Below are 14281 nucleotides of genomic sequence, written 5' to 3'. Positions count from 1 at the left end.
GGGGACCGTGGAGGAGGGGAGAGCACTACGGTGGAAGTAGGCCGAGCAGTTACCATGGTGATAGCAAGTCAGCTGCTCGCCTCCACCAATGACAACGTGCTGACCTCACTGCAGCACCAAAAATCATTCTTAGCTCAATGGCACACATCTGGTGTATGGAAGGGGTAACTGCAGGGAGGGAGCGCAAAATGCTTCAAAAATTCATCAAAAATTCAAAATATAAAAAAAGAACATTTTTATCCGGATGAGAAAATTATCAATAAATTTGCCATGTCTTTCATGGAAAAAATGCAGAAAATGCAAAAAGTGGAAGCTATACTTGCAGACTTAAATTTCCGATTAAACAGACGGTAAAATACTAATATATAGGATTATATTTTACATTTCTATAGGAAAAGAGTAATAGAAGATAGAATGTTGTATATTGTGTTCACTGGCTAGGTCGTATTTACTAGTATTTTATGTCAGGGGTGCGTGGCCCGAGATCCCGCACAGTCATGATGGCGCAGCGAAGAGCGATGGTGGAAGACCTCACTTAATTGTAATTTCTTTCGGAGAAATCAGCCTGTAAGTAGAAGCCTCTGACTCCAGGAAGCTGACTTGGACCAGTGAATTACACAGAAAGTACATAAAATACATATGGGGTCCTAATAATCGCTAGGACATCATAAAACCTCTGTGCGACTGAAAAAGATTAAAGAGGACCTGTTACCAGGTCAAAAGTTAGCAGTTTTTGCTCTTATTTTATTCCCACTGCTTCCCTGAGTATTCAGTTTTTTATTTTTTTTAAATCCACCATACGGTTCCAGAGATATGAGGGTTAAATTGAATGGCCTGTACCTCGGGGGCAAGGTTCACAGGATCCTCAAGGGCGTGTCTATACGTTTGCTCTGCATTATCACACTGTGAGCCACACCCCTTTGGTAAAGAACGTAGTGGCACTAAATAAAAAAGCTCATATCTCTAGAACCATATGGCGGATTTATAGAAAACTAAAAACAGAATACCCAAGGGAGCAGCGGAAATTAAATAAGAGCACAAACTGGTGACTTTGAACTGGTGACAGGTCCTCTTTAAATGGAGAACATCCATATTAAGGGGAAAACTATGATGTAGAATATCTGTATATTTCTATGAGCCACAACAGAGGCGTACAAAAATATTCCTGGGCCTCAATATAAACAGGCCCAACATACTGGCATTTTTTGTGGTGCCACAAAGAATCAACAGCTGCACATTTTAAATAATCAGGAAAACAAAAAAACTTTAAAGAGGTGTTCCACTTCAAGGGAAAAAAAGTAAAAAAAAAAAAAAATAGCAATCACTTATTTATATGGCCGTAGAAACTAATTGGTGAGAATACCATATGGGTATGCAGTTCATAGGAAGCTGAATAAAATGACACCTTTATATCTGAAATTCGATGTCTTATTCCCAAGAAAGTCACATTTTTCTTAATACGTAAATGAGCTTTTAAGATCTATGGGCCGGAGATAGATCTCCCAAAGAATCTGCCTCCAGAGATTATTTTAAATGAAAGGGAAAGTTACCAGTGTGAGACATGTAATGACTGACAGGCTGCTCTCCTGATCTACATGTCTCACACTGGTAATGTCTCCTGTCACTTAAAATAATCTCAGGAGGTAAATTCTCGGGGAGATCTAGTTTCGGCTCATAGATCTTAAGCTTTTAGGATCTATGGGCTGGAGATAGATCTCCCAAATAATCTGCCTCCAGAGATTATTTTAAATGAAAGAGAAAGTTACCAGTGTGAGACATGTAATGACTGACAGGCTGCTCTCCTGATCTACATGTCTCACACTGGTAATGTCTCCTGTCATTTAACATAATCTCAGGAGGTAAATTCTTGGGGAGATCTAGTTTCGGCTCATAGATCTTAAGCTTTTAGGATCTATGGGCTGGAGATAGATCTCCCAAATAATCTGCCTCCAGAGATTATTTTAAATGAAAGAGAAAGTTACCAGTGTGAGACATGTAATGACTGACAGGCTGCTCTCCTGATCTACATGTCTCACACTGGTAATGTCTCCTGTCATTTAACATAATCTCAGGAGGTAAATTCTTGGGGAGATCTTGTTTCGGCCCATAGACCTTAACAGTCATTTGCATTTGAGAAAAATATATTTCTTTGGAATAAAACATTGGATAGCAAATATCAAAATATAATTTTATTCATCTTTCTATGACCTACAAGATGACGTAGGAGGGTGGATCCTTCTGGCAGATTCCCTTTAATGTGCATGGTGGGCTTGAGATTTCTGAAGTTAACGAGATTTATTTTTCTGCTTGCTACCTCATAAAATAATAGACAATCTGCTGTTTGCTATTGGAGCTATAAAAGTTTTAGAAGGGCAATAATATACTGTAGATGTAATCAGGTAGGTGGCATGCCGACCTTGCCATGAAAACTTACAGCAGTTTATAACACTTGGAACATACAGTATGTATTCTTCTCCTATGGAAATGTGAACTATGGGGAGCAAAAAAGCTGCAGAGAATGGGTGACCAATGTTATTCGGGAGAATGTTATTACGATATTTTACATCTGGTGGGGCCAAAGAAAGAGAAGACCTGCTCACAAGAACACAATAATACAATGGAAGCTGTATTCCTTAAATCTCACAGAACAACCCAAATTAAATTGACGAATGAGTAACAACTAGTGATGAGTGAGTATACTCATTGCTCGGGTTTTCCCGATCATGCTCGGGTGGTATCCGAGTATTTGTAACTGCTCGGAGATTTAGTTTTTGTTGACTCAGCTGCGTGATTTACGGCTGTCAAACAGCCTGAGTACATGTGGGGGTTGCCTGCTTGCTAGGGAATCCCCACATGTAATCTAGCTCTCTAACAGTCGCAAATCATGCAACTAAAACTAAATCTCCGAGCAGTCACAAATACTCGGAGACCACCCGAGCATGATCGGGAAAACCCAAGCAACGAGTACACTCGCTCATCACTAGTAACAACTTTATTAAAAATCATTAAATACAATTAAAATTAAAAAGCTGACGGCAAAATGCACATTGGGCATGAGTGCCTCTGTCTCCAGGTTATACTGGGTTCCCCTTTTGCACTTTATTACTCGATGCTTACAAATTGTATCAGACATGATCATATTGATTGAATTTGTAAAGGATGCTAGCAGTAGAATAACTAGAAGCATGTGGGCCCCAGTGCAGCATCTCCAACGGGGCCCCTAGCTGGAATGGATCTGTAATAGTTTTATTAGTCTGATATGGGCACAGAAACCATTTGGGCCTCTTAAGCTCCAGGACTTGGATGCGCGGAAATCCTTGTTACACCCCTGGGTGCTAGAGTGGTAGTTTGCCTCTTTAAGTATATAAACAGCTGGAAGGAAAGTAAAAGCGCATTAGGGTCTTTTCTGGGTATTACGAGATACCTCTAATCAGATTTTACTTACCAGATAGAGGCCAAACACAGGCTCACATAAATATTAGCTGCTGCAGATCCACCGGTCTCCTCGTGACCTGCCAGAGTATAAAAACAAAAAAAAGGATAAAAAGGTGGATTAACTCTGCGCCGCTTGAAAAATAGAAGTCCAAATGGATATTCAGATGAAAAAGTGGCTTTATTCAACGCCTTTCGGAGTACTATGACGCCTTCATCAGGAAGCCACAAAAGTATATACCTATATACTGTATATCAGGGGTGTCAAACTGCATTCCTCGAGGGCTGCAAACAGGTCATGTTTTCAGGATTTCCTTGTACTGCACAGGTGATAATTTAATCACCAACTCATTATTTGTGTAGGTGATTAAATTATCACCTGTGCAGTACAAGGAGATCCTGAAAACATGACCTGTTTGCAGCCCTCGAGGAATGCAGTTTGACACCCCTGCTGTATATGGTATATACTTTTGTGGGTTCCTGATGAAGGAGTAATAGTACTCCGAAACGTGTACACCCATCCGACCGGACAGCAGCGGGACCGCCCCTGGGTGAGTATAATATAACCTCTTTTTCTCATCTTTCAGGTTACAGCGGGGGCTTATCTACAGCATTCCAGAATGCTGTAGATAAGCCCCTGATGCCGGTGGGCTTAGCTCATCTTTGATTTTGGGGGTGACAGGTTCCCTTTAAGTATATATTAAGATACACTGGCTACCTGTGAGTAGTGTTTGATGTCTTCACTCAGGTATGTATGGAGGAAAGCACAGTGGCGACACAGAGAGGCAACGTGCTGGGTGGTTACAATTCTTCTCACACGAGGCAACAGCTTGAAAAACTGTGAAACAGATAAAGAAAAAACACACATAAAAGAACTAAAAGATTATTAAAGAACTGTAATTTATTAGATTATTGAATAAAAAAGTGAGGGAAAGTTTGTACAAAGCAAAAAGGGTAATCACTAATCAGACATTGAAACCACTGGTGAACATGATTGGAAGTAAAGGAAAAATGAAGGGGCAAAAAGAACGTATAGATGGTATGTGATTACCTGAGACCTGCGGTGCCACAAACATTACACACATTTCAGCTGAAGTGCCTTCTACCGGGGAAAGAAACGTATTAGTTGTTCATCCCAGTTTGTGGTGACCAGGATCCATGTATTTTTAATGTATTGCTGTACCCAATAAAAGTTTTTTCATATTTTTTTGTAGCAAAAAAGATAACTTTCCTTCTTGATTTAATAACTGGAGGTTTGTTCCCCCACCTTTTTCTATTTCAAAGACTGAGACGGCTCCGGGCAACGTTACTTCATCCGGCAAGGTGCTGCAACAGATGGTGAGCTGACATTTTTCCCCATTATTTTCCCTCTATTGAGTACCCCATCAATAGTTAAAAATATTTACTGCGAATATTGGATTTTTTGAAATTTAATAGATTAGAATATAATTTTGTCAAGATGATTTGCAAATCTGCTTGCTGTTCTCCATCAGCTCACTAACAACTGAAATTATGAAAATTGACCACAAGATGGCGACAAGTCCTTATGTTTGCTTAGACTCTAGGCCCCTGTGATATTAATAGCAGAACACATCACTGGCGCCTGATACAGTCTCTGGTGACTCTGTGAGGCATTCACAGGCTTCTGTTGGTTAGATTTATGCTAACAGTAGTACCTTTCGGCATACATATCACAGGTTTACATCAGGAAATCTTTGTATTTTATGTTATTTAAACGTTTTGGTCACTAAGTATATGTATCAGTTAGTGATGAGTGAGCATGCTCGCCTCTACTCGGTACTCGGCCGAGCATCTCACTGCTCGAGATGCTCGGAGCTCGACACGTATTTCCGGGGTTGCGCGGCGGGAGCTCAGGTCCCCTCCCTGCGTGTTTGGCTCTCTTTAGAGAGCAATGAGCATTCAGGGATCATCTCCCACACACTGTAAGGCCGGAGTCACATTACAGCGAGATACGGCCGAGTCTCGCAGGTTAAAACCAAGCTCTGGCACCGGCACTCAGGAGCGGAGCGTGCTGCTCCATGTATTGCTATGCGGCCGCACGCTCCGCTCTGGAGTGCCGGTGCCAGTGTAAGAGGGTGAACTGTAGTCCCACTGAGAGGGCACTAGGACCCTGTGGTTTTTGCCTGTTGCAGCAGAGGACGGACCGTGCAAAACTCCCAGAGACAATGTGTGCTGGGGGATGGGGTCTAGTGTCTCGTGTGTAAAGTGAAACTAGGAAGTGAGAGCTGAGAGAAAAGGCGGGAAGCAAAGGCAGAAGCTGCTGTGAGATCTTAAAAAGAGACTGTGTGTGGATTTACTGCAAGTGTTTTTGGAGGAAAAGAAGCTTTTGAGAGACTTTTTGTTGCTAACGTTCCCCTGGAGAAGAGCTAACCTTTTGTTTAACTCTGTGAGAGACTTGTGTTGCTAACGTTTCCTGGAGAGGAGCTAACCCTTTATCTAAGAAAAGACTGAGACTTTACTAAGAACCCAGTACGAATTTGGAAGTCTGTGGATTCCCTGTGAATTGAGTGGAGAAACAAGTCTGGGCAGACTGCTGATACAGAGACGGACGGGTTATCGTGGAAGCATTCCTAGGAGCTACAGAAGCAGAGACAACATCGTGAGACCACTATCTAAGTCCCCGGCGTTTGGGCTCGGCATCGGCCGACAAGACAAGAGGAGCTTGCTGTAACTTATTGGCGCTGAAGATATGGACTGGCTGCAGCCCGTGCGGATTCCTGCCTGAGAGGAAATCCATCTCAGAATACGGTACCATAGTTATAGATACCCGGGTATCTCTGCTCAGAGTGTTAAATTGTTACTTTAGAGGTGTATCTTATATTAGAATTGTGTAAGTTATACTCAGTGTGCCGTTCCAGGGCCTCCTCTTGATAACACTACATTCAATTTACACTTGTTCCTGTTTTTAGTTGCCTGTTAGGTAAATTTCTTACTAGTCTGTTATAGAAACAGTTCTCAGGAGACCTTGGAGTGGCACAGTGATTTCAGCTGCTGCTGAGCTAGTGTATCTTTGGGGTGCATCTGCCTTAATATTCTCCATATTACCTTGATTATTTTGCCTTTGAGTAAATACCGTTGGAGATTTCTGCCTTGGTCTTGGTTTGTGACTCACTGGATCTTATTCGGACCTCTGGTCATTACATTTTTGGCGTAGTCGGCAGGATCCAGTGTTTGTCATGGACGAGGGCGAGGGTGGAAATGACCCCGCTGTATCCGCATCCTCCTCGGGGGTTGGGGTTCCCCTGGCAGCCGCGGCGACTCCGGGAGGGTATGTGCCTGTAGGAGCTTTACTTCAGCACATGCCGAAATACGATGGGCGCAATATGGCGTTGCAAGATTGGGCTGAGAGAATCCGGAGTATTTTGCGCATGTGTAATTTGACCCCCGCGTTACGCGCTGAGCTGGCATTAAATGCACTGGAGGGTGATATTAGGCGTATGGTGATGGTGCGCCCAGAATCAGAGAGGGATACATTAGAAAAGATTTTGGAACTGTTAGAGGGGAGTTTGGGGGGCCGAGCGCGTGTGGCCCAGCTTCGGTCCCTATTCTTTAATCGTCCCCAGAGAGAGTGTGAGTCCCTGATGCAGTACTCTAATATTTTGCAAGAGATGTTGAATGAGATGCAGCGACTAGACCCGGGGGCCATGGGGGCGTTCCGGGAGGTAGACCGCTTGCTCCGGGACCAATTCATCACCGGTTTAGCCAATAGACTTCTCCGGGACAAACTGTTGGAAATGGCCCGGGTTGCACCAGAGTTATCTTTCTGGCAGATTTACCGAGCTGCAGTGGAAAGGGAAGAGAAATCAGCCTATGTTTCCGAGGGGTCAGTGAACAGTGCCCAGCTGGAGGAAGGTGGGTCATCAGGGTCAGGGGGAGAGGGGCTGGTAAGCGTGGTACAAGCTTTGCGTGCTGAGGTGAAGGAGTTGAAGCTGAAATTGTCTCAACTGACAGTTGATCCCGCCTCTACCCCCTCACGGGAACCTCCTGCCCCACCCCCTGGAACGGTGACCCCTCAAATGGCCAGGTCGTCCTATCAGAATGAGTCAAGCCCTCGCCCACGAGGAACAATCACCTGCTGGAAGTGTGGCCGCCAGGGACACATCTCGCGTTACTGCCGGGCGCTTACAGCCCCAGAAACCCCGTCGCCGGCTTTAAACTTCCGGTCGCTGCCATGAGAGGGCAAGCAGCAGCGGCCCCACCCACACAAAGCCCTCGACTGAATGAACAAGATTTGTTTGCATGTAGTCCAGTGATAGAAGCAGAGTTTGAAGGGCGGAAGATGAGGTGCTTGGTTGACACGGGATCCGAATGTACTATAATGCCTCTAGAAGTATATGAGAGATACTTCAGTCGACTAGTGATTCCAGAGGATGGCCGAGTGATACGACTGACCGCCGCAAATAATGGTCAATTGTCAGTCAAAGGGATCGTGTGGATGCAACTAAAAATGTTTGGTCAAGAGCTGGGGCAGAAAGGGGTAGTACTGGTGGATCACCCCCCTAGAAGAGGGATGGAAGTGACGCTTGGAATGAACGTGCTGCGAGATTTGAATCACCAGATGTATGCCAGTGAAGGGCCCCGATACTGGGCCCGTGCGACAAGACACCGACCCACACAGAGAATTCTACACCGTCTAGTGCTGAGTTGCGACTTGCTGAAAAGTGCGGTCCCAGGTGGCCGGGTGGGCCAAGTCCGAGTGACTTCGAGGACCCCGATCCTGCTGGGACCCAGACAAGAGGAACTCTTAATGCTGCCTGTGGGAGCTGCACAGAGATTGAATGGGCTTGAAGTGCTACTTGAGCCCGCCCGAGAGGGTTCCTCATTTGCCAAGGTACATGTGGCCCGGTCTTTGGCGATTGTGAAGAATGGACGAGTGCCGGTCCGATGCATCAATGTTTTAGATGAAGCTGTTGCAATTCCCGCTGGGACCATACTGGCTGAAATGTTCGTGCCGGCAGAGAAGGTGCCGGAAAATGCAGGGTTCGAATTGCAACCAGACCAACAGTCATCCTGGACATTCGCGGTCGAGGTAGGCCGGACTGAACCTCCTACGGAGGAATGGAATGTTCATGTGATCATGGAGCAGATGGGAGTGGATCGGGAGAAGCTGACCCCCGTGCAGTTGGAGCAGTTGGAGAGAGTTTTGTGGGAACATCAAGAGACCTTTTCCCGACATGGAGAGGACTTCGGGTGTACCCAGACGATTGAGCATGAGATTCCAACGGGGGATACTCCACCCATTAGAGAAAGATATCGTCAAATTCCTCCGGCGCTCTATCAAGAGGTGAAGAGCATGGTGGCCAGTATGCTGGACAACCAAGTGATCCGAGAGACCCGGAGTCCCTGGGCGGCCCCTGTAGTCTTGGTCCGCAAGAAAGATGGGACACTCCGATTTTGTGTGGACTATCGGAAATTGAATGCCCACACCGTACGGGACGCATATCCTTTACTCCGTATTGAAGAATCCCTGTCGGCCCTGGGTCGGGCCAAGTATTTCTCAACGTTGGATTTGGCAAGCGGGTACTGGCAGGTCCCAATGGCTGAAAAAGATCGGGCCAAGACGGCGTTTGTCTTGCCAATGGGGCTCTTTGAGTTCAACCGGATGCCCTTTGGCCTCGCTACCGCCCCGGGAACCTTCCAACGCCTGATGGAACATTGCTTGGGCGATCTAAATTTTGAATCAGTCCTGATATATCTAGACGACATTGTGGTGTTCGGAACCTCATTTGAAGATCATCTGGAGAAGCTGCGTCAAGTTCTCCGGCGGCTCAAGAGCTACGGCCTGAAAATAAAGCCAAAAAAATGTCAACTGTTACGAAACCAGATTGAATATTTGGGGCATCTGGTGACCCCGGACGGGGTACTACCTTTAGCCAGTAAGATTAAAGCGGTACAAGAGTGGCCACCTCCTTGTGACCTGCGAGAAGTGCGGGCCTTCCTGGGCCTAGCAGGATACTATCGGCGGTTTGTGCCTAAATTCTCACAAGTGGTGAGTCCCTTGAATGAACTTTTGAGAGGGACAGCGCTGGGTCCTCGAAATCGCCCCATTCCATGGGGGCCCCTACAGAAAAAGGCATTTGATGGAGTGAAAACCGCCCTAACGAGTGCCCCATTGCTGGCCTACGCCCCTTTTTTGTTGTATACCGATGGTAGTCTTCATGGGTTGGGGGCAGTACTAGCACAGGTGCAGGACGGCCGAGAACAAGTGATTTCTTATGGCAGCAGATCTTTAAGAGACTCCGAGCGAAATCCGGCTAACTACAGCTCATTCCGGCTGGAATTGCTGGCCCTGGTGTGGGCAATGACAGAACGCTTCGCCGAGTATCTAACAGGAGCTGAGGTGCTAGTCATGACAGATAACAACCCGCTAGCTCACTTAGAGAATGCAAAACTGGGGGCGTTGGAGCAGCGGTGGGTCGCCAGACTGGCCAAGTTCAATTACCGCATTAAATTTCGCTCTGGTCGAGAGAACGGCAATGCAGATGCATTGTCAAGAGTGCCCCTTGGGTCATCCGGGGAAGATGTTGACGAACAACTTGAGGATACTGAAACTCCAGCTTTGGGGAAAATACCTATCTTCCAAAGTGTGGTACACTCAAGTGGGGTGGCCACCGGGATGTCCTGTGTCCTGGGTAAAACACCCTCAGATTGGACAAGAGTCCAGGATGAGTGTCCGGACATTGCACTTGTGCGCCGTTGGGTACAAAACAAGGCCTGGCCCAGTGCAGAGGACAAGGCTCAGTTGTCCATGGAAGGAATGAAACTCCTTCGATAATGGGATAAATTGTGTGTGGAACAAGGTCTTTTGTATCGTAAGGTGTACCTGCCATCGGAGCTGCAGCATCGGTACCAACTGATAATTCCTGTGGGGATGGGGCCAGTGGTCGCTCGTGAGGCGCATGAGAAGGGGGCCCATTTTGGAAGTGAAAAGACACTTCAGTGGTTGCAGCGAGTCCTCTACTGCCCTGAGTTGGGAGGGATGGTGGCCAACGCGTGTCGGCAGTGCCGAATTTGTGGGCTCAACAAAAGCCCTGAGCAGCGGGCTCCCACACAGTCTATTAAGACTTCAGCTCCACTGGAACTACTCATGATTGACTACGTGTTGATAGGGTACTCTACGTCAGGGTACTCCTATTGCCTGGTGATGACAGATCACTTTACCAAGTATGCTGTAGCGGTGCCGACAAGAGATCAGACGGCCAAGTCGGCGGCTGAGGCAGTGTGCCGACATTTCTTCCAAGTGTTCGGGTGTCCGCAGAGAATACATTCAGATCAAGGGGCCTGCTTTCAAGGGACGCTGATGAAAGAGTTGCACCAGCTCTATGGTATCGAGCAGTCGAGAACAACGCCTTACCACCCTCAGGGTAATGGGGCGTGTGAGCGTTTTAATCGGACCCTGTTGCAAATGTTGAGGTCCTTAGAGAGTCAGCAACAGACATGCTGGCCTGAGTATCTCCCCGAATTGATGTGGGCTTACAATAACAGGGTGCACAGTACTACTGGTTACTCACCACACATGTTGATGTTTGGTAGACCTGGCCGAGACATTGAGGATTTGAACATGCCACATCCCTCCTCCGCCCCCCTTCGGACTGCATCCGAGTGGGTACGAGAGCATCGGCGGCGGTTGAGAGTGGTGCATCAGATGGTGGGCGACCGCCTTCGCCAGGTGGTCCATAAGGACACGCGACCTGTACAAACAGAGCTGTTCTCTCCGGGAGACAGAGTGTTGGTGAGGACAAAACGACGGTCAGGAAAGCCGATGGGAGGCGATACCGTATCTGATAAAAAAACAGGTGAACCCTGAGATTCCAGTGTACGAGGTCGAACCGGTGGGGACAGGGGGGCCAACCCGTAATTTGCATCGTAACATGTTACAGCGGTGCTGGTTTGAAGATTCGGCGCCTACCCCCCTAGAGCCAGAAGCCATGTTTCAAGGGGCGGAAGCTCTGAATGATCTTGAGTTTGATGGTGTGCTTACTCCTGCGCCTGCTTATTTGCCCCCTGTGACCGATCTGGCCTCGGGTGATGAGAATGTTGGGGATACGGAGGATGTTGTTGAGGAGAGTGCATCAGGTCAACTGCTTGGTCCTGACGCTGTATCACAGGACATCGAGCCGCAGGAGGAGACAACTCCACTTACGCCCACTAACACGACCACGGAAGAGACTCTAGCTCCCTCTAAGGTCGCACCTGTTGATGTAGGACTCAGGAGAACTACACGATCTACGGCAGGAATACCGCCTCAGCGATATGCTCAAGATGAATTTGAGTGGGAAGGTATGTCGAGGACGCCAACCTCTAGTGGGGTGGCATGTAAGAGGGTGAACTGTAGTCCCACTGAGAGGGCACTAGGACCCTGTGGTTTTTGCCTGTTGCAGCAGAGGACGGACCGTGCAAAACTCCCAGAAACAATGTGTGCTGGGGGATGGGGTCTAGTGTCTCGTGTGTAAAGTGAAACTAGGAAGTGAGAGCTGAGAGAAAAGGCGGGAAGCAAAGGCAGAAGCTGCTGTGAGATCTTAAAAAGAGACTGTGTGTGGATTTACTGCAAGTGTTTTTGGAGGAAAAGAAGCTTTTGAGAGACTTTTTGTTGCTAACGTTCCCCTGGAGAAGAGCTAACCTTTTGTTTAACTCTGTGAGAGACTTGTGTTGCTAACGTTTCCTGGAGAGGAGCTAACCCTTTATCTAAGAAAAGACTGAGACTTTACTAAGAACCCAGTACGAATTTGGAAGTCTGTGGATTCCCTGTGCATTGAGTGGAGAAACAAGTCTGGGCAGACTGCTGATACAGAGACGGACGGGTTATCGTGGAAGCATTCCTAGGAGCTACAGAAGCAGAGACAACATCGTGAGACCACTATCTAAGTCCCCGGCGTTTGGGCTCGGCATCGGCCGACAAGACAAGAGGAGCTTGCTGTAACTTATTGGCGCTGAAGATATGGACTGGCTGCAGCCTGTGCGGATTCCTGCCTGTGAGGAAATCCATCTCAGGATACGGTACCATAGTTATATATACCCGGGTATCTCTGCTCAGAGTGTTAAATTGTTACTTTAGAGGTGTATCTTATATTAGAGTTGTGTAAGTTATACTCAGTGTGCCGTTCCAGGGCCTCCTCTTGATAACACTACATTCAATTTACACTTGTTCCTGTTTTTAGTTGCCTGTTAGGTAAATTTCTTACTAGTCTGTTATAGAAACAGTTCTCAGGAGACCTTGGAGTGGCACAGTGATTTCAGCTGCTGCTGAGCTAGTGTATCTTTGGGGTGCATCTGCCTTAATATTCTCCATATTACCTTGATTATTTTGCCTTTGAGTAAATACCGTTGGAGATTTCTGCCTTGGTCTTGGTTTGTGACTCACTGGATCTTATTCGGACCTCTGGTCATTACACCAGAGCTTGGTTTTAACCTGCGAGACTCGGCCGTATCTCGCTGTGTGTGATCCCGGCCTAATGCCCCAGCCATGTTGATTGTGGCATTACAGCGATTGGCTGGCTGCACAGTATCATCAGGTCTATATCAGACCTGGCACCGCCATGCTCGTCATAGTCTACTCCAGAATAAGGCAGTGTAGGGAGAGTTGCTGCTGCTGAGCAAGGGAGAGATTTGCTTGTTTCTTTGTGTAGGTATACATCATCATCTCATCATACCTAACAGACCGGACATTCAGTGTCTCCCACTCACACACCACCTCCTCACCTCGCCCCCTATCTGTCGGAGTCCCACAAGGTTCAGTCCTTGGGCCCCTGCTCTTCTCCATTTACACCTTTGGCCTGGAACAGCTCATAGAATCTCATGGCCCCCAACGAACCTATCCATTACAGTAAATGGCTGCCCACTTTCCCCAGTCCCACAAGCTCGCTGTCTCGGGGTAATCCTTGACACTGATCTCTCCACTTCCTGCTGACTTCAACTCAAAAATATTTCACGAATCCGTACATTCCTCAACCAAGAATCTGCAAAAACCCTAATCCATGCCCTCATCATCTCTCGCCTTGACTACTGCAACCTCCTGCTCTGTGGCCTCCCCTCTAACACTCTCGCACCCCTCCAATCTATTCTAAACTCTGCTGCCCGAAATAATCCACCTGTCCCCCCGCTATTGCCCGGCCTCTCCCCTCTGTCAATCCCTTCACTGGCTCCCCATTACCCAGAGACTTGTGTACAAAACCTTAACCATGACGTACAAAGCCATCCACAACCTGTGTCCTCCATACATCTGTGACCTCGTCTCCCGGTACTTTCCTGGACGCAACCTCCGATCCTCACAAGATCTCCTCCTCTACTCCCCTCTTATCTCCTCTTTCCACAATCGCATACAAGATTTCTCTCACACATCACCCCTACTCTGGAACTCTCTACCACAACACATCAGACTCTCGCCTACCATCGAAACCTTCAAAAAGAACCTGAAGACCTACCTCTTCAGACAAGCCTACAACCTGCAGCAACTACCGATCGACCAAACCACTGCACGACCAGCTTTATCCTCACCTACTGTATTCTCACCCATCCCTTGTAGATTGTGAGCCTTCGCGGGCAGGGTCCTCTCTCCTCCTGTACCAGTTATGACTTGTATTGTTTATTATTATTGTACTTGTTTTTATTATGTATACCCCTCCTCACATGCAAAGCGCCATGGAATAAATGGCACTATAACAATAAATAATAATAATAATACCACAATATAGTATACACATATCCAACTCAACTAACAGTCCTTCTGAGGACTAATCCAGCTGTATAGATATCAGTGCTAGGCAGGCAGGCAGGCAGTGTGTGTGGCAGACTGCAGTGCATATAGCCAGAGGGTCCATTCCATTTGTGT

The 14281-nt window shown here is 47.0% G+C and overlaps 1 long non-coding RNA gene across 1 annotated transcript in view; it reads left to right on the top strand.

Moving 5' to 3' along the window:
• LOC138673941 (uncharacterized) overlaps window positions 1–14281 on the top strand; it is a 114852-nt gene that overhangs the window by 5917 nt on the left and 94654 nt on the right. The window contains exon 2 of the long non-coding RNA XR_011320382.1: window positions 4717–4770. This is a non-coding gene — a long non-coding RNA (uncharacterized lncRNA). The remainder of the gene's footprint in view (window positions 1–4716; window positions 4771–14281) is intronic.

Source organism: Ranitomeya imitator, chromosome 4, assembly GCF_032444005.1.
Source record: "Ranitomeya imitator isolate aRanImi1 chromosome 4, aRanImi1.pri, whole genome shotgun sequence".
Taxonomy (NCBI): Eukaryota; Metazoa; Chordata; class Amphibia; order Anura; family Dendrobatidae; genus Ranitomeya; species Ranitomeya imitator.
This window is presented reverse-complemented; position numbering and strand designations above follow the sequence as displayed.